Source organism: Ambystoma mexicanum, chromosome 1q (genome assembly GCF_040938575.1).
Source record: "Ambystoma mexicanum isolate Mex_15411 chromosome 1q, UKY_AmexF1_1, whole genome shotgun sequence".
Lineage (NCBI taxonomy): Eukaryota > Metazoa > Chordata > Amphibia > Caudata > Ambystomatidae > Ambystoma > Ambystoma mexicanum.
In genome coordinates, this window is record NC_090922.1 from 1404217829 (window position 1) to 1404239573 (window position 21745).

General features: G+C 40.6%; 1 pseudogene; it reads right to left on the reverse strand.

The window, feature by feature from the left end:
• Positions 1-21745, reverse strand: part of LOC138548266 (vitamin D3 hydroxylase-associated protein-like) — a 614371-nt pseudogene that overhangs the window by 308110 nt on the left and 284516 nt on the right.

Here is a 21745-nt window from a genome sequence, read left to right on the forward strand (position 1 = left end):
GAAAACAAGAAACAGTTAAAAACGTATAGAAAGTGCTGCAGTAGAAAGTTTGATTTGTTATAAACAAAAAGAAAATCGCTGGTAATCAAACATATAGGGCAGGACTTACCTTATTCTAAAGGCTGTTGGCGAGAGCGCACAGAAGCCACAGAAACTCGCTGGAAAACGGACACTTCCAGCCATATCTGACCCCATCCCGATAACGGAGCCCCCTCCACCAATCAAAGCCCCCTCTCCGTCTGTGGAACCCCCGTACACTTCTTTAGGTTTAATGGATTTCGGGTCTGTCCATAAATTGGGTTGTTGCTGTCATAACTAAACGAGATGAAAAAAAATGTAGATCAAGTTTAAAACAAGCATGATTTGTTCATGTTCATTTAGTTTAGAACTGTCACATTAACTTGCTTTGACATTATCCATAGTCATGAATGCCTGTAACGCCAGCAGGAAACCCCACAAGATCATTCAAGGCCCCTCACTGCACTCCCCTCAAATCCCAAGCACTTTGTGAGGCCCTCTCAGACCACCTCCACAATAGTTTTGTAGAAAGAAACTGCACCATCAGCACTAAGCTAGCAGTGCTCCTGACCCCATCACCTGATCCCCCTTCTGGCCCCACAAACCCTTCCTCTGTCCTCCCTATACTCTCCTCCTCCTCTCCCATATCTTAACCCAAATTCCTGAAGCTAATTGCCAGCAGCTGCCCATCCGGATCTCCGGGACATCCATTCCCTCCTACACTCCTTAAAGAGATCCTTTCCTTAGCTTGTGCAGGTAGCATTGCAAAATCATCATTAACTCTTCCCTCACCTTAGGAATATTCCCAGCAGCTTGCAAGACATCACATATCAAATCCCCGCTCAAAAAAACATCCATTGAACCTCTCCTTCTGGCCAACTACAGACCTATCTCCAACATTTGCTTCATAGGCAAAGTTATTGACTGAACAGTGTATTCCCTGTTTTGACTCTTCACCATATCAAACTCCCCTCTCTACCCCGGCCATTCTGGCTTCAGACCCCTTTGAGTAACTGGATCATCCCTTGTCTTCATCTGGAATGATCTAAAAATAACCGCAGATTCGGAAGGCTGTGCCACAATTATCCTCCTCAACCTCTCAGCGGCTTTTGACACTATCAACCACTTCATCCTCACAGACAGACTCCAGTCACTCAATATTAGAGACAGAGCATTTCCTCCTTCCTCATTAACTGATCACACTCATTCCTCCCTTCTCCTAGCCCCCTGCTCTTCAACCTCTACCCGAGTCTCCTTCCTGCCGTTATTTGCTCACTTGACCTAACCTGCTACAACTACGCAGAATACACACAGATCATCTTCAAGATCCCTAATAACTCTTCCATCCTCCATCCCAATCTCACCTCATGTCTCACAGATGTTGACGACTGATGATGGCTAAACACCTCCTCCTCAACCCCAGAAAAAACAAAATCATGATTTGCAGGATTATAGCACTGTAATGGCCGTCCTCCCTTAGACCTCCTCCCGCCACATTCAACTCAGTAAAGAACATGGGATTTACAATGGACGAATATGTGACACTTCACACCACATCAACTGTGTCTAAATCTTCCTATCTATATCCCTCCATTTTCAGATGCATCTTCCCTTACCTCTCCTACCCTCACAGAGCCACAGCAATGATGACCATCATCTTCACCCACCGAGACTACACTAACTCCCTTTACCTGGACACCCCTGCATGTCAACTCAAAGCTGAAACAGTTCCGAAACACTGCAGATAGGATCCTCCTAACACTTGGTCCCAGAGAGCACATCCCACCTGCCCTCTGTGTCCTCCACTGGCTCCCTATCGGGCAACGTCCCCTTTCGAAGCCATGTGCATTACCCAACGTGCCCTGCACACAACATGCCCAGAATACCTTCAACAATACCTTCACCACACCAATAAAACCTATTATCAGGAACCAGACTTTTCCTTGTCATCCCCTCCTTCAAATTGAAAAGAGTAGGGTGATCCTCCTTCTCCATCCAAGCTCCCAAAAATCTGGAACAAAATTCACCTCGGCATCCACCAGTGAGGCGGATCACCTTGCCTTTTGGAAGGCCCTCAAGACCTGACTTCCCCCCTCACATCCTGATGAACCCTTTCTGCACATCAGGCTATTTAACCCCCCTATCAGATAGGATAAGGCAGCAGTCAACCCCTCATAGAACTTACTGAGTGACAGAGTATAATCTCCAGCAAACTAAAGGACAGAATCTGCACCACATCTACGAAAAGAAGAAACCAGCCACGACGCATGGGTAAGTATCACACTCCATGTCGATGGACGATAGCCACAAGTATGGTCACCCACCTGCCGGCATCTACTCTCATACACTACTTGAAGACAGATTGCACAGCACCTCTGCCATCTCTGCCATTAGAATGCAGCTATATCCCAAGACAGGAAATTCGGTCTACCTCAAAATATAATCCGTCTCTGCACTTGCATAATCTCCCAACAACCCCACATCACCCATCCACAAGCCAGTTTGACATAGGTCACTAGTAGGGACTTGGTCACCCCTACCTAACTTCGTATTGGCTAAAATGCACACACACACATTCTAAATCCCTCTGACGAATCTCTCATACATTACACTTTGGCCTCCAAGTGTGTTTGCCTTCAGCTCTTTGAAGCCATACCAATGGGAAAAGGCACTATACAAATGAAAAGCTACATTACATTGCATTGCATAGTTGGTAATTATGCTGTTTCAAATTCAAGTAATCAAATCATCCAGATTCAGGAGGTCTGAACAGGTACAACGTTAAGTCTCATGATCACACCACATGAGCACTTAAACCATTTTTGTCCTTCCAACTCACAAACAAAAATTGGAACTAAAAGAAACCGTTTGTAAAACCCTTTGTGAACATCCTACAGGTATTAGTACAAACAGTACAAACAGAATCAACGGAACGAGGCAATGAGGAAATGCCAGTACAAGTTAACAAACTGTGCAGTAAAGATTCTAGAAGAACTTCATATCTATGTTGCTAGAATCATCTTACTTGGCCATTCACGTACCAGACACAAGGCATACATTTTCATTGATGCATCCAAAAAAAAGAGATTATCAATGACCAATAGAACTGAATTGGCATCAAAGCGCCAATGTATCTAAGGGATTGAGTATATCAGCAACAATATACTTGTACAAAGTTATATGGCAAGGATTGAATGGAATTTTAAGAATATCCTAAACCTCTTATTACAGAGAATTTCTGGAATCTCCCAATGTCTAAGAAATGCGAATAGCCCTGAAGAAGCACTAAGATGAACAAGTGTTGGTAAGTACTGTAAAAGCATTTATGAATAACTATTTCAAATTAGTCTCTGTTATAGACTGCACAATTTGAATAACAAGTGGACTATGAAAAGTAATCAATTATGATTACACTTTCTTAATATTGTCCATGCATGTGTTGGTTTGTATCTCCCCTTTATCTTCCTTGTAGTATTGGCACATGACATAGTATCCTGGTGCACAAAGCAGATCTGCAACAGAGAGAATACTGTATATATTTTATAGAACGAACAGTGGGATCTGTTCTCCAATATTTTCCTGTTGTTTTACGTATCTTCTTTTGAGGCTATGCAGGCTCTGCAAGCAAGGTTGAGGACACGTCTCGCACCAGCTGTGATTTATGCACCTCGACAGCCTAATCATGGGCCCTTACTATGTTGGATAGGTTCAGTCCTAGCAGGCTCATTAGCTTGCAGAGTAATACATTGTGACATAGTACATGATTGGTGGCCTAAAAGCTCCAACACCCAATAGACCTCAGACAGCATATTCCATTGGCTTACTATAAAGAATGAGACATCTAAAGCTTGATTGTTGCAGTTGCAATTATCAGTGATGGTAGCAGATCCAACATGTACGATGAAGAATTGCAGTTTTCGGCAATTTGCTTTGGAAACTTTGGGCTCCCGAAATTAATGTAACACGTTTATTTCAATGCAGTCCTGGCCGTAGTGGGATGACCTCTGGGCTGTGACAATATCTTATCCTTCATGGGCTGATAATTGCTGATGAAACATGTCACCACAATTCAAAGGACTTGTGCTAAGCAAGAAACGTACATGACCCTGCATTTTAGCTCAGCAAGAATGTTCAACCCATTGTCAGCAGAAACAGAGCCTAGGTGTAATCTTTGTGGTCTTCAATGTGCCCTTTGGCATGCACTATCAAAACCTTTCAAACAACAAGGAGGCTTGTGCCAAATAACATGTACAGACTGTTATTTGCTGCCCTCTAGAACTACTTGGGGATCCAACCATATGTTGACTGGAGGTTACTCGTTGTGCCATCACAGACAAATGATCAATGCTCTGTCCAATGGTTTACATGTCCTTGGTTAAGGGGGGTCACAATTGAGGTCTTGTGTGTTCACCACACACCTGTGTGTGGTGGAAAATCAAGATGTTGAACCAAAGTGTGTCTCAGGAATCCCCTAGCATACTGTTTTCTTTGACAAAGGTCAGGTGGTGAGATGTTGTTGACCTTTGCCCTGGTTGAAAAAATGCCACGCTCGCATTCCAGTGTGGGCTAAGGAGTGGCCCACTGCACACACTTGACTGCGAGGGTGATGGTGATGCTCAAGGTGCCACCATTGGTTGTCTAGCTAGAAAACAGTGGCATTTTACACGTGCAGAATGTGTTTTAGAGGCAATGCACACTTATAAACATGCTGTCTGGATTCCCTCCCATCCCTGTAAATGTGGCAATGTGCCCCTACCCCGCAGTATCAGTGTTTTCTGGACTCATGTACTGCCGCTGAATGTACTTCGATGAATCATAATCTTTTTCTATATCATCATCAGCATTCATTTCATTTGCTTTATTTTGTCAAGTGATGTCATTAAAGCAGATCAAAATAAATCCATTAAATGTCATTAATTCATAATGAATACAAATGTATGTATTTCCAACACGTGTAAAAATAAGTAAAATGTATAGCATATACAATTTCATAAGCCTTAAACTGAATGTATATAAATTAATAGCCTAGAGGTTAGCAAGGTGAGTACTCATCCTATACATCAACATCATCAATATATATGTTCCCCAAAAAACCATCTACCACCATACTGACCACACCCGACATTTAGTATAGAGTTACTTTCTAATGAAACATGTAATACTATCATATAGCGTCAGTTCTCAGTCCTTGGGGAGTGTCCCAAAAACTGGACAGCCTCAGGTTAAAACAGATACACTTTACATGCTTTATGTCTTCGTACTATCTCCGAAGCTCGAGAGTCAACCACAAGCAGAGCCAAATGTAAAGCGTATTTAATATTATCAATAGCTACACAATTGAAGTCAGAAGCTGTATCAGAAGTAGATTTTGGTAATATAAAACTGCATTTTAAAAGTACATTTCATGAAATTGCATGAGAACTGATGCCGGAGAATTGCTGTTCTTCCATGCCATAAATGTCAATCAGTCTTGCCTAAAGTTTGCAAGCATGACGGGATGGACATAGCACCTTATTACCAAAATTCAGTGAGGTAATGAAACATTTTTGCTTCTGCAATAGGCTTACCATTTACACTCAAATTCTTCTCATAGGACCCCAGCCTACCTTTGGTACAGTTCATAGTTTTAGTTTTGGGGATGTACAGCTTTTACACTCCGAGTCCACAAATCTGCTTGTCTGTTTTTTAAATGTATAGTTTCTGAAATCAATACCATGCCATCTCTGGATAAAGGAATGGGTACGTTGTTACTCTGAGGAGGATCTGAGGGGAAATAAACTAAGTTACAAGCTTTATAATTAATATTCAGACAGAACACCTTCAGTGAAATCACATCGCCCTTCCGGATCCCTTTATGAACCTTAAAGCATCCAGTTTTTACTCCCTAAACCCTCTCTAATAGATGCTAGATTATCATCATATGACAAAATAGCCAAGATAATTGATTTTTCTTCATTGTTCCTGAACAAAGAAATCCAAAGCTCCCTTCTTAAGACCCCATTGAATTCTGTCCATAAAAGAAAGATATACATTCTAATTCTACAAAATTACATATTACTAAATTTACACATGTAAACTAACACCATGATCCGTCGTACGGATTCCTTTTTCTACACCAGCCTGAAGAGAGGCTTGATAATTCTTTCAAACAAATACCTTACCATCAAATCACTATCGTGATCTGGTATCCTGTAAAACTTGCTAAAATATTCAAACCATTCTATTCTATTTTCAATTTTCGAAAAAGCTCTCATATTCTTTAATCTGGAAGCCTCAATAAAAGAAGCCCACCGATCCCTAATACATTTTCCTTTTCATAATATTCTTATAGATTAACAGGGTCAATTTATTTCATTAATAGCCGACAGGCCTGGCAATTCAATTAAAGCTATCAATTTAATCTTAGCATCCTTACAATCATTTTACCAGATTTCCTAATGGGGAGCTCAGTGCTTAATATCCTTAGACAGCTTCTTAATAAACATGTTGCCATTTTATGTGATGTAGGGAATGTATCCCTCAAGATTATTTTATTACATGTCGACAAAAGTACAGGTATCTAGACCTTTCAAAATGATGTTTGTACCATCGTAGAGATATACTTGCACTTGGTCACCTAATTTGGTTTTTATCCCCATAAGTGCCTCTAGTGACAAATAGTTTTATCCAAAATCTACACACGAATGTAAAAATAGTCCCTCTCATATTCAGCTGGAATCTAAAAATCTTTACTCTTTTGCAATCATATAAATTGACTGAACTGTAATCCATATGGGGAGACAAATTGCCGAGAGTGGAAATAGCAATTGTGATTCTATAACCTACAGCTCTTCCATTACTTGCCATATGTGAAAAGCATATATTTGCTCTTTCGTAGGCTTACATAATTCAAGAAATAGATGCCTGAACTACAACTATCCTCATCTATGATTCGCATACTCATGCAAAGGTGCTCACATTTTCTATTAAAATCTCCTGCAACTTATCCATTGTGGGTTTAATGATCAAACCCAACCACATCTTTTGCAAACATTGTTTAGTTGTGGGCCCATTGACATCTCTATCTCTATTATAAATATTAACCACCAGCACAGAAAATGAAGAATTTATTTTTTATTAGATTCATTTAAATATTATCTATGCCTGTTGCTAAAGAAATAGTTGGAATATCCTTCAATAAAAAGAGAATACAGTGCCCATGTCTCCTGAAAACATAAATCATCACCTTCTCTGGCAAAATTGACCCAGTCATTATATACAAGGATTTCCCTTAAACCAGGTATGCTCCGAGATAGAAATTAGATAGAGCAATCAAAACTTTGATCTTTTCATTAACCACCTCAGTTACTGCCCTATTTGGGGCAGTAGGCACAAGATGCTGATTCTCCATTTTCTTTTGGGATGCTGAATCATCTTCTTCAAAGGGAACTATTTTTATTTTTGACTAAGGCACACAGGGGAGCATTTGTATCTACAACCATAACCTGATTAATTATTTTTATGCATGTTGAGGTTAGGTTCTATTGGTCCTCCTACCTTGCTTTCCTAAAATTAGTTTCTTGATTAGTGGGGGTTTGCAAACGTTACTTGGATTCTGCAAATTGTGGTTCAGTTTCAAGGGCCCTTCTCCTTTAGTTGTCCTAATATTAGGTTACTGATTAACTAGGGTTTTACAGAGTTTTTTTTTTGGTGCAGTGGTAATTTATTTACATATTATTTATTGAGCAATTGTATGCACATATATAGCAGAAAGTGTTTCAAGGCAACACAAAATAAACGGGGTGGGGTGGACAAATGAGAAAAACAACAATAAATCCTACTAGGCCTTGTGACATTTGGATTGTGCAAGTGCAGTAACTAGAAGCGCATGGGGAGGCTGATCGAGGTGAGGGGAGCGATAAGGAGAGAAAGTGAGGGAGAAGTGCAGGAGAGAGGAGGCCCAAGGGGCTGGGCAGGTGCTATGGGACAAGTGTCTGAGGAAAAAGAACAGGGGCGGGACAGTAGTGGGAGCTGACTGACCCAAGAGAAGTCAGGGGAAGGATGCCCATTGGCAAGTGCTGGTAAAGAGTGTGGGGGGGAGACTGCCCAAGTGAGGGCGTGTCCCCGAAAAGGCTCAAAATGCTCCAATCTGGATACTAAATCCCTGCTGTAGTAGATTTCCATAATCAACTTTCACCAGACCTTCCGAAATATATTCCCTAGGGGAAACTATACATATTATGTCAAATTTTGCATTAGTTAAATGTCTGGACATTTTTCAGATGATGCTGCATGTAAGTGAACAACCACATCATCATGGCACAGTCAACATACGTGTTTATTTAAAAGGGCATCACACCTTCCATAAATCTGGCTGTTTCCTTTTCATATGTTGATTAATGACTGTCTCAACCTTAGTTTAATGCTGCCATCTTTCTCAAAAGTACCACTATGTGGTATTTAAGTAATTGATGTAATAAACTTATCAGTGGTTTATGTATTTCTCTTTGCACAATTAATGATACCATACACTGGTATTCTCTTTTCCCTATTAATAACTTTACAGCATTAATATTCTTCCATTCCACCTGGCTGACTTATACCTTAAGCATCTCTAATGGGGCAGATGAATATGAAAGTAACACCTACCGCCCCTACTGAGATGAGTATGCAAGTAGCCTTCCTGTCACCTGCTCCTTGCCATTCCTGTTTAGGTGAGAATTGATACCAGCTGACACAGCCCTACTTCACTGTGAGTCTAGGGGTGAAAGAAGAGACTAATTGCCACAAACATTTTGTTTTGGTTACGCGACACTAGGTAGGGATCACAGTTAAACAGCTAAAAGCACAAGTATTGTTCTGTATATAACACAGGAGGGAGGCGGTTTCTAGAATACTGAGAGAGACTCACTACACTGATAGGGCAGATGAAAGTATAGACAGGTTATATACTGAATACACAGTCAGGAATTCCAACCTATGGTAGACATTTAAGACAAATATAATGTGAACATATGAAAATATAGGTCGACAACATGAAGGAGAGAGAAGAGTACAGCCATTTTTCCAGCACATAGGCCACAGCAGTATTATAAGTTAACAAAGGGCTGAATTTACAAAAAAACATTTATTTAACGAGCTGTGAAGTTGCCCCAGACAGCAGGCCAAGGTCAGCCACAGAAGCAAGTATGCAGAACGTATAGACGAGATAAGAGTCATCAGGAGACAAGGCAGTAGCCTACCAAGTTAACTGAATAAATAGAAAAGAGAAAGCCATTGATGTCGAGGTGCACAGGAATAGCATGTCAAAATACTCCATAGAGAATAGGTGAAGGGTGTCCCAAGAGGCCACAAGAAATATAACATACACGTTAAAAATTATTTTCCAACACAGTTCCCTAACATGTGATCAAGACATGAAGAACATTATGAGCCAAGAACAGATAAGACACTTGCTGAACTCCATAGCACACACACAGATACAAGATGATACACAAGGTCAAAATACAAAGGAAGCAGATAGGCCAAATTGCCTGGGAATGATGTGAGTACTTTTAATTGGAATTATTGCAGACCATGGATTACTTTCCTCCCACCATAGGTCTCCAATACATCTTGAGATCTTGTCAAAGTGTAGTGAGTAAATGGCCAACCAATAAAAATCCATCTTGCCACAACATCCATAGAACTAGCCCCTATGTACTCTTTATGTAGCTTGTGATATTAACCAATCAAGTGGTTCATAGATTTTGTAGTCGATATTGAAGTGCAATGTCATTGATGGCATATTTTTGATATAAATATCGCTCACATCTGTTGTAATACGAGAGCTGCTCGTATGGCGTCCCAGCTGTTTATTCTGTGTTTTGAAAATATATGAGTTTTACCATGCACTTTGAGTACTCAATTACTGAGTATTGTTTTTATGCGATTGCAGCAAATTGGGTCCTCTTCAACACATCTCTTAAGCCATGAGGATATTTTAATCACTGTGCCATCAAGTTAGAGGTTATTTTTTACTAATTTTCCAAGTTGGAGCTTTTTTTACATAATCATCACCCAATTCCCCTCTAAAAACCTGTCAGCAACTTAGTGTTGTCTCAAAAGCTGCATGTCTATTTTTCTTAGCAGATTTAGCAAATTTAGCATTAAACTGTAATGTTTATCTACCCTCACTGCTATCAGAATGTCCCTTTTTCTGCAGACTCACCACTCCACAATCCGTACGTTGTCTTTTGAAGCAGGTAAACTCATCAAGACTATCTGCTAAATTGTCAGCAATAGTATGAATAACCAGGCCTTTTGTCATGTACAGGACAACCATGTATAATGTCCAGGATAGTGGGAAAGCATCAGAATGGCGTATTTGATTAAGTTCTTAATTATAAGAACCTGTGGATGTATTTCAACCATAAACTGATACATTCACCCCACCCCGTCTCAGTTCAACTTGTATGTGAACTGCAACAACTCAAATTTTACTAACAGGTCTGCCCCATTATTTAATCAAACTATTTTGTTACTTACAATACTTTTCTTCTTCATTATCTTCTTCATAACCTTCAGATGTGCCCGCCTTACAGCCAAAAGATTGGTTGGGTTGAATTAGGCCTTTCCTCCTTTCCTATTGATTTTGACCTTCCATTTTTGTTTACATTTTGCCTGGGAAACCCAATCATGAAAAGTGTCAACATGAGAAAGAGCCCCTCCATTTTCCATCAAAGGTCTTACATCAGCTCCTAGATCTTGCAAGAGCATTTCAATCTCATTTGCCTCAGGGCTGTAATATGTCTTCTCTGCTTGGGTAAATGGCTTATGTTTAGTCATATTAAAGTGCTTAGCGCACAATTAGCCAATGAAAACAGTACTTTAGTTTCATATGTAATCACACATTGAAACACTAGATACCAAAATGCTGAAAATATATACCCCGTGACAATTTAAAAATCATCAATACTTTCACGGGATCCCTAAAACCACATAATTCGAATCAATTAAAATATGATTAAATCACAATAAATGTTCACATATAAAATAAATCAAGATAATCTAATACAATAAGCACAAGGACCAGGCTTCAAGTCTATCAATAGTTTCACAGAACATACAGGAAATTCAGAAATCTCCAGAAAGAGCTTCATCAGTCAACCTTAATGTGATAAGGCACAAAAAAGTAATTCAGTGAAATATAAAGAAAGCTAGTAAAAGCCCCTGTGCTCCAATAAACTAGCTGTTGCATGCAGTAAAATAATGGCTAATTACTCTTCAATGTCGCAATTATAATCAATTACAACAGTCACAAATGTCACATACATTTTGGTCAGTCTGTATACAGTAGTATATAAGTCCAGCATAAAGCAATCATATTTATAACTAGGGGGTCTCTGCCCGCTTGGGGCCTTCAGCGCCCAACCCCCCTGAGGGGCTCACTTCTCTCTCCACTGGTGACTGCTGTGCGTTGAAGGGACACTCCACCAATAACTCGCTTCGTTCACACCCCCCACCTTTGGAATCGGAAAGTTGGACAGTACATCAGCAAAGCTGGAGAAATGTGGGACGAAATGACCCATGTCTCTAGGGCATAAAATGACCCCAAATCACAGCATTACGGTACCGTCACTTACACAAGGTCATCACACACAACCTCATAAGTATGTCAGTAAATATACTTCAAATGACTTAGGAATTGTAGATTTGGATAGTATACCATCAAATGTGGATGCATGTGGAACAGAATGCCACCAGACTCATATGAATAGTTACACACAATCGTCACTTATACACAACTTCATCAGTGGATGACCTCCAGTGAATGGACTTCAAACAGCTTAGGAATTTCAGTTTGGGCAGAATACCATAGAAGTGGACGAAATGTGGAACGAAATGACACCAGACCCATGTCTGTAGGATATACAATGGCCCCAATTTAAAGTGTAACAAAAAACATGTTGTAGTCAGCAAAATAATGTAGTGAACAACGATCCCTGCTCAAAGCCATTAAAGGCCCTCTGTCTAATAGGGGGCCAAAAACAATAATAGCTGACAATATAGGGCACTTATTAGGATGTGTTGGTGTCCGTTCTTGACCATTATGGGCCTCAACTGCACCACCGAATGGCAAAAAGCAATGAAATCTTGAATCACCTCACTGAGGGCTGAAACCTGTAAGAGGTTGCTCTCTGAAGAACCATGAATCCCAGTCTTAAATCCCAGTCTTTGATCCAGGATAGGTTTACCCAACCAACCTCTTGCAAAAAGCAATGAAATCTTGAATCACCTCGCTGAGGGCTGAAACCTGTAAGAGGTTGCTCTCTGAAGAACCATGAATCCCAGTCTTAAATCCCAGTCTTTGATCCAGGATAGGTTTACCCAACCAACCTCCTGCCTGACCACCCAAACAGCAAAAGACTACATCATGCTGAATAGGCATGGTGCTGTTGTGCCTGGGGAAGCTGCTTTGTTCCGTTCATCAGAGGGTGTGTCCCACAGCAGCCAATGAGAGCAACCAAAGGCAAAGAGATCCAAAAAGCAAAATAGCTCACCTTTGATGATGATCATCATTTTTCAGGAACACTGAATGTCAAGGTTCGATCCCAGGAACCTTCCAAAGCCTTCTTCACTACACTGTGTGTTGTTTTTCCTGTTTCTTCAGGATCCTGCAATCCATTTGTTTGTTCTGGCTCATCATGCTACTCTACAATGTGTGCTTTGTTTCCTGGCACATCATGCTCTTTCACACGGTGTACTGTTTCCACTGGCTCATGCAGTTCTTTTAGACTACCTGTTTCTCATGGCTAATCCTGCTGCTCTACATGGTGTACTGTATTTTCAGGCTCATCATGATCCTCTCCAGTGTTTGCCATCCCCGTCTCATCCTGCTCCTCTATACTGTGTGTTATATGCGCACACTCATCAACATAGGTAATTTGCACTCTTGTCGCTTCTACTCTGAGACCGTGAACTGAATGTGACCTCCCTCCTTCTCCAACCGCAGGACCTTGAGTATGTAATACTATCACTTAAGCATCAGGTGACTTTGAAACCTATTTGCCATACACAATCCTGGCCTCTGAGATGCAGTTAGCAGCTGCGATGGCTGATATAAAAGTATTTGCCACCCTTAAAGATTTAGGTGTTTGAGACATGTTGGTAGTCTGCCCCACCTTAAATGTTTGAGCGTTCAAACATACTGGCATTTGGCAGTCAAGAATGTTCAAATATAATGTCTTCCTGCCACCCAAGAATTACAAGACTTTTCTATGTGAGCAACTTGTATGTGAACTGCAACAAAAATATGATGCTTGTAGTTACACCCACTGACTGCTCTTTGTTGCTTAAATGATGTCCAAGAATTTTCATTTACAGAATAGAATTCTAGAATTGTTTGCACAAGCAGAAGGTAGATAGACTTGCCACACAAAAAAGACACACTCCGTTAAACTGAATTAACACTGTGCCTGCTTCAGCCTCCAAACAATTCTGTGATCCTATTACCCTCATTGTGACAAGCAATGGCATGTGTGTCTTATGCGGGGGGTTGAAGGGTGTTCTATACTCCTTTGTAACGAGATGATATACTCAGTTAAAGCCACTCCATATAATCTCCTACAGCCTCTCAAAATATTCTAAAATTATTCTAGAAAAGAAGCTGACTTTATGCATTGTCCTTCCCAGAAGGATTTGTAAAATATTTCCTTTGCAACATTCTTATACGAATTGTATTTTTAAAAAAATAATTCTAGCACTTTTATACACAAAAAACATGTAAGTGGTCTGAAACACAAAGAAAATGTACTCAGCTAAAGACAGACAATGTCATTTCCTGACTGCCACAACCTCCAAATAATTCTGTGAACCTTTTCTCCTCGGTCTCACAAACAATGAAACATGCAATTGCCGCTCACCATCCTCACTGGTGTTCTCTCATCCCTAATACACTTAGCTACAGACACTGAATATAATCTTCTTTAGATTGGGTACGTAACTATGATCATTTTACTACCCTAAAATGTTATCCGTATGTAGCGACTGTGGTTCACCAATGTTTGATGCCTGAGAGATATTTTGAGGTCTGCTCAGACCTGTTAGTCAGAGATTTCTATGTCAGACTGAGAGTGAATCAACTTCTGGTTTTGGCCATCTGTGGAGCTCGGAAATTGATACCCAGAAAGTCTAGATTTTGTAGTATCTGACATATCTCCTCTAATCTTGAAACACCTAGACATGTACTGACGGAATGCCCTCATCTTGGCTCTCTATACATGGTGTCATTGGGCCGATCTTGTCCATAACTTAGGCCATATTAAAAGTGATGAGTTCTGGGCGTTTTGTCTTAATTCTACCTCACAAACTGAACTGCTGGCCCTCTATAAAGAATGGCTATCAATTGAGAAGCTATTGGATTAAATTGATATAGAGATGGACTAAGACTGTGATGAGTATTATAGGAGCTGAAGATAAGTCAAATATAAGTTTCAGTTCTGGTAAATGAGAGGTGGAATGATTTGAAAATGATTTGTCAATTCTTCTTCCTTAATGTTGATGTTTTATTATTTTAAGGGAATATATTTTATACTTTAATAAATGTTTTAGATCTATGAAATCTATAAATGATATATGTGATAAATGTTAAGTATTTGTGAAAAAGAAATAGTTTAAAAATTATGTTTTTTAAAGTTCAGTTTTTGAACTATTATACAATTTTAATAAATAAATAAATAAATAAAACAATCTTCTTTTGCCTCCAAAGAATTCTAAGACTTTTCTACACAAGGAACAAGTATGAAGACTGGGCACAGAAATATGATGCAATCCATAACAGAAATTGAGTATTATCATCTCTTACATACTTTGTTTTCACAAGGAAAATCATGACTCACTAGAGCCTTCCCTTTCCTCTCACCAACATGACCTCTGCACTCACTCTGCCACTCTTGACTCTCCAACGCTTACACACCCACGTATCTTGCTTGCTCTGAACTAGTCCTACACAAGCACAGTACAAATGAGCAATCATTTAAAAAGTTTAAATGTTGGTGTTTTGTAGTTATACAGGAGGTCTGTGGAATTGCGTAGCTCCAGCATTCCTTTCTGAGAATTACCTCTCCATTTTCATTTTTGACACTATCTCAACTCACAGATTGTTTTTATGCAGCTTACATCATTTACAACTATATAATTTCTAAAAACAACATTTGCATATATTTGAAAAGGCCCATATTGCCTGCATAGCAAGCATATATAACAATATAGTAACGTTAAAACCATTGCCCAGGCTTAAGTAAATACTAAAACATTTCATAAAATTAGATAGAAAATGTGTCTCCAAAAGTATAAAACCCCCTTTCACGTGATCAGAGATAAAAACTGCTATCATTACAGCAGAGAACAAACAATACCCCCTCTGATACAGTTCTAATATAATTACCTATAAAATGCCTGCAGATCCACTGTTTTCTTAAGTCAATCGACAAATTACAGATTAACATGAAATGGGGCAAGTCTGCAATAACCCCAATAGCACAAGAACATTTCCTTTTTGTAAACACCCAGGACACACAACCCCTAAGAAGTACGATATTAAGTCTTACTATTGAGATGATACACTGCTGTTCAGGAGATCTTCATTTACTAATTGAGCTACCAGCAGGGACTAAGCTACGTGTGGCAGCTAAATGTCTCAAAGAGCTCAATTTCATAATTAAGCAGTAATCCCTGAGCCGCCGGGCCATTACCAAGTCAGGTAATGCCCCGGGAGCCTATAGTTACAATGAAGGCCCCAGGACATTACCTGACTCGGTAATGGACCTACGGCGAGGGGTTTATTGCTATTAGAACCCTGACCCGCAAAACCAGGGTACTAATAGCATGTTTTTTTTCTGTTCTAAAATGCTGCAGCATTTCAACAAAAAAATAAATCAAAATAAATGGCCGCCAGGGAAGGGAAAACAGAGTCTGTTTTCCCTTTCCATGGCAGCCATCGGGAGCGGACACTTTGGGGACAGAAGTGTTCCCGGGGCGTTTGCTTCCGCAAAAGGTGATACAAGCAGGTAAGTGGGGTTGGGAGGGGGGTTGTTTGCAAGGGAGGGGGTGAGAAAAAAAAACACTTACCTGAAACCCCAACAGGGGAGGATGGCAGCCTGCAGCCGTGTGGAGGCTCGGAGCGGTGATTGCCTGTTTTGTGTCTCCTCATTGGCTGAGGGGCAGCAACGCCCCTCTGCCGGGGATGAACGTTGGTGGGATTCTGCGTGGGGTATGGACCGTGTGAGAGCCAATCAGATTGCGTCTAACAATCTGATTGTCTCTCGCCGGGTACTAATACAGCGCGTGGCCAGATAACATTCTAGCACCTTAGCTCCAACGTATATATAGTGCCCAGCCTTAACTGCGTAAAATATATGCCCCATCTCTTGCACAAGGCAGCACAGTTCATGTACCACAGAGACTGTCCTTGGAAAGCTGGACTCCATTTCCCTCCGAGCATTCCTAATTTTGGGGTTTTCACAAATCATCATGTATACCTCCTGAAACAAATCTTTGTTTCACACATATCCGAATACTTGATATGCGCCCTTCCAAACAAAGCTTTCCCAGGGACACCCAAACCAAGACCTAATCATTTCCCCAGTAACCTATTCTCAATGGGGTCTAGAACAGCACAGTTCATGTGCCCCCATAATTAGCAACTATAGAGAACCTCAGAGTAGACTTTGGCCTAATCATCTGAATACACTTATCAACCGGCGTCCAACAAACTTATAATAGAACTTCATCAGGCCATCCAAGCCCGCCTGTGGCCTTCTTTTCACCATATTAAGATGGAGGACCCAGGTGCGATTGTTTGAGAACAGAGTCCCCAAATAACAGGTGATTACTACCTCAATAACAACGTTGACTGGCGATATATACTTTCGAACATTGCCATCAAAAGCAATTATTTTTGGCTTATAGAGATTTCATTTCAGCCCATACGAGTCAAAATAGATGGCTGCATACCTTAATCTGCACCCTAAACCTTTTGGGGTGAAGTTTAGTAAAATTGCATCATCTGCATTCAAGATTGTATAGTGGCTACCACCATTTAAAGCGGCAGGAAAATAATGAAAAGGAGAGGAGCCAAAGGGCAGCCCTGGAGAAGTCCATAGGAACCCCTGACAAACCTGACTGCGTACACAGGGAGTGCACAGGGAGTACAGAGAGATTATCAACTGTAAAAGGCTGCAGGACCCCCTAATTTACAGTGTTTACTCCCCACCAAAGCCTGATCCAAAGAATCAAAGGCCTTCACCAGATGTAAAAAAAGCAGCATACACCCATTCCCGTCTAATTGAAACATAGTTTTCAATAACTGTTTTGAGAACAAACAAATTATGAATTGTCTCAAAACCTTTCCTGAAACCAGCTTGATAGATCGCCAAGAGATTGTCCACTGACTACTCTTCTAGCCTTGCAGCCAGGCAGCAGGCAGGAATCTTTGAAGCTCTGTTCAGCAATGATGTAAGATGATAGCAATGGGGATCATCCTGAGATCCCTTCTTAAAAACAGATATGATTATGCTATTATTCCATGAGCTTGGGAGACCCTGGGTCTGAGCAGAATGTACACAATATTTGGGACCACCACCCGGAAGCCATTGGAATATATCTGACCTTATTCAAACCAGGCACAGTGCTTTACCAACTTGACTAGCATTAATTGCCCTCATAACATCATGTAACGTCAAGACGACTCCGATGGGTGCCAGCTATGGCTTCCATATGCACAAGGGTAACTCAGCGTCTACAAAAGAATATTGGCAATTTAATGTCTTACCTTTCCCCTTGTGTGGAGCCGAGCATTGTTCAACGCTTGATGGACATAGTATTAAAACTGTATTCAACCTACTGTGGGGCTTACCTGGGGGACATTCTGGAGCATAATGATAGTTGGCCGGAACATATTCGCTATTTGTAAGAAATCACTTGTGCCCTAAGATAAGAAAATCCGGTCTCTGAGCCAACCCACAAAATTGCCATCTTGGACAATCTGCAGTCAAATACCTAGGGTTCTTTGCAGGGAACTGTTTAAATCAATTGCAAATAAAAAAGGTAAAGGTGGTCCATAAAAACCCTACCCCCAAGACCAAGGGAACCTTACTCCTTCTAGGCGTTAATACTTCAGAATACTTATCTCCAACTATTCATGTATTGTCACCAACCCGAGAGCCAAGATGTGCAGCCCCAGAAACTAAACTAGAATAAGGAAGATCATTAAAGTTTCATAGGAGCTGTACTCTCACGAAAATGTGAGGGTATTGGACATCTTGTATTGAACAGAAGCCGGAAACTCTTTCCCAGGAACAGTCCTATGCTACTTTGGAACTTGAAGCTTTGGGCATAAAATGGGTTGTTACCCACTTACAGTATTATTACAGTATTATTTAACTGAAAAAAGGCACCAACTCCAGGGTACTGGGATCATTCTTGGACTTGCAGCCCTTCTACTTTTTAGTAGAACATTGAAAGGGACAAGAACAGGGGTATGCTGACTTTTTGAGCCATTTTTCCGTCTGTCAAGAAGGGGGAGCTACAGAGTTACGGGCAACGGTATATGATGAATTGATGGAATGTGTCCCTTCTCCATAAGGGGAGGCCCCTTCCTGTGAGGCAAGGGAGGTAAGCCTGCACTGCAATACCCTGCCTAGGGGTAGAAGCACTTGTGACCTCACTGGGAGAGAGCCCCCCTTAAAGGACAATGACTCCCTTTCCTGTGATGAACTCCCTAAAGCTGGAAGCATTATATGACATACCTGGTATGCTCCCAAATATCAGAAACCTTTTCACATCGAGACTGTGATGAAGAAACTCTGCAGAGATGCCAGCATCTTACTGAAAAAAAGAATATTTCCCTTTAAATAAGAGTAACTAGGCATTGGAAGAAACCCCTTTTAAAAACAGGGAGGCTCATAAAACTAAATGCCCCCCCTACAACCGAAAGGAATAGTAAGAAAAAGTCTGAAAGCAATAACAATTTAGTCTTTAAAAATCTGTATCCCTCTGTAAAGTCAAGTCTGTTAAATAATCCTTGTTATATTCCTTTAGGGAATACATTTTGGGGGAAAAAGAAGCATGAAATCAAAATTTCTCTTAGAAAACTGATTTGTGCATTATGGACTTCAAGGTACTGGGACAAAGAAGAGGGCCAACGGGGGACACAACTGCAAAGTGCAGCTTGTTAAGGAAATTTGCCCACACCTGAGGGAGACAGACTTAAAAGCCCCCCTTAGTTGCAGGCCATTTGTAAGGAGAAGGAGCAGAGCAGTAGTCATAGGTAGAGGAGTTGGGACCTCTCCACGTTGCAGCAGAAGCAGAGACTGCAGGAGAAGGAAGACGGTGAGACCAATGTTGAGTGCTGTGCAGTAACCGGTCCTGAGGGGGTCTTCCTCTCCAGAAGGCTAAATTGTAGACGTCGTGCAGCAGAAAGCATTTGAGAGGGAAGCTTGCCTCCTGGGAACCTGAATTGCAGAGGCTGCGCAGTCGGAAGCACTTTCCTCATGGTAACGCTGTCTCCGGTGGCAGGCGAGCTCCGGAGAGCCTTTGGAGTGAAGGGAGCTCTATGTGTAAGTGGCACAGGCAGCAGCTGACAGAAGATTACAGATTGACGGACTGCGAGAAGCCGCTGAGGAGGATAATCTGGGAGCAGCAAGGGAAAAAAGATGCACACGGCTTACCCGGTGAGTTCACTAGGCAGTTGTGACCCCAGAGCACTCATGTCTTCAGAACATGTACATGAATAATAAAAAGCAACCGCTTAGACAGAAAACCTTGAAAGAAAGCAATTTTGAATACCGAACTGACGAAAAGCAGAGAATGCATTATTTTGTAAAAAAAACTGTCTTTAAGCATACAGGGTTGTGTGAGAGCCAGCAGCAAGAGGTGACAACAATCCTAGAACCAAATACAAACTACAAGGCACTATAAAATTTAACCATATTGTCAAAGTCAATAGGGGGTAAATAGGAATATGAAAGTTTAAAAAAAAGTTTGTTACAAATAAGTGCATAAACAAAGTTTGTGAAAAACCACATTGCCAAAGCCAAAGAAGTGATAAAGTGAGAACATATTATTGTCCGTCTTCGGTTAAGTGGCTAAAAGGCTGCACTTCTTGTAAAGGAGATTCAGAAGGAGTGGAGCATAGCTTGCAGAGGTCTTGGAAATCACAAAAGTGTAATAAAGAGCACAAATCTGAACATTGTGATGTTGTAATCTGACCTTAACCACAGAAGCATTTGTTGTTCAAAATGTTATTGATCTGGCAGGGAAGTATACAAGTTCAGAGGTTGAATTTGAACACTGTATCCTGTTCGGGCAGGGGAGTACACCCAAATAGAGAACTTTGAGGTAGTAGGCCTGGCATGGGAGTAAACCATGTCTAATTGAAATAGTAGGCCTGGCATGGAAGTAGACCAGGTGGAAGTTGCACAAGTGTATGAAGAGGTGTTCAAGACACATTTTCATTGCTGAATAAAGTGTTACATAAACTGCAGCAGAAGTTTATCATTGTTTCTAAACAAGTATGTGGTTGAAGAATCATTTTGACAAAGGTAATTTAGGGTCATTATACTGAATTCAGGAATTGTTCTGAGTTTATGCACAGAAGATGGTTTTCCATAATATCACAAGTGGAAGAGAAAGAACCCTTGTTGAACAATCCTGAACTGTAGCAATGTTCTGTTGCAAAATAACTGCAATGGTACTTTTATACAAGAAAGGAAATTATGTTGAAACTGAATCCTGCTTTAATCTGGGGAAGGGGAATTCTCCCAGATTATAAGGAGAGACAGTTGTCATATGGTGAATCTAACTATTATATTTGTTGCTTTTGAATTGCCATACATATTATCTTGATGAGTTTAGGTATGAGTGTGGGGAACATAAATGTTCTGTTAAGAGTCTTTTCCTTCGTTTATTTTAGGCAGGGAAATCCTCGTCAGGGTAGGGATGGTGTGGCGTGTATCCAACCTTATACATTGACTAAATGTCGTATTTTGGAAAACCTGCACAAAATTGGCCACCTCACATTTCTGACCCCTCACAGTATCCAGGGATATTTTGAAAGCCCCAACCAGGAAGGAATAATTAATTATAAGAGATCTGTAAAGGAACTTCCTAAAAAAGGGGGAAATTACAGTAGCCCATTGGAAGAATTACAGAAACTGATCAAAGAAGTCACAAGAGGCTATTTAAGAATTATATACTAATCTACAGACTGATCCTAGAAGTATCCTAAGGAGAAGGGAGCCATTCTCCAAGTCTAAGTTAGTTTATATAGTGGTAGGATCAGGTTCAATTTTTCGGGGAATGCTATCTCCCCTTGAAACTCAACAGGATCAGGGAATGTTCAACAACAATTGATCCCCAGGGTGTAATGACCTAGTCCGCTAGATATGACAGGGCCGAACCGTTCAAACTCATCAATCAGGCCACAACAGACCGCCTTAAAGTTGATTCTGTTGCTACTGCCTTCCACACTGTGGAACATTATTTACTCCTTTCTTCTCTTAATTCTTTTGGTTTCTCTGGGTCTGTTCTTTCCTGGTTTTGTTCCCATTTGTCTAATCGCACTTATTCTTTATCTTGGTTTGGGAATGTTTCCGACACTCTGCTCTCTTTTGCATGGTGTTCCTTAAGGTTCTGTCCTAGGACACTTTCTATATTCTATTTAATCATCTCCTCTTAGCTCTATTATTTCTTCATTTGGAATTTCTCA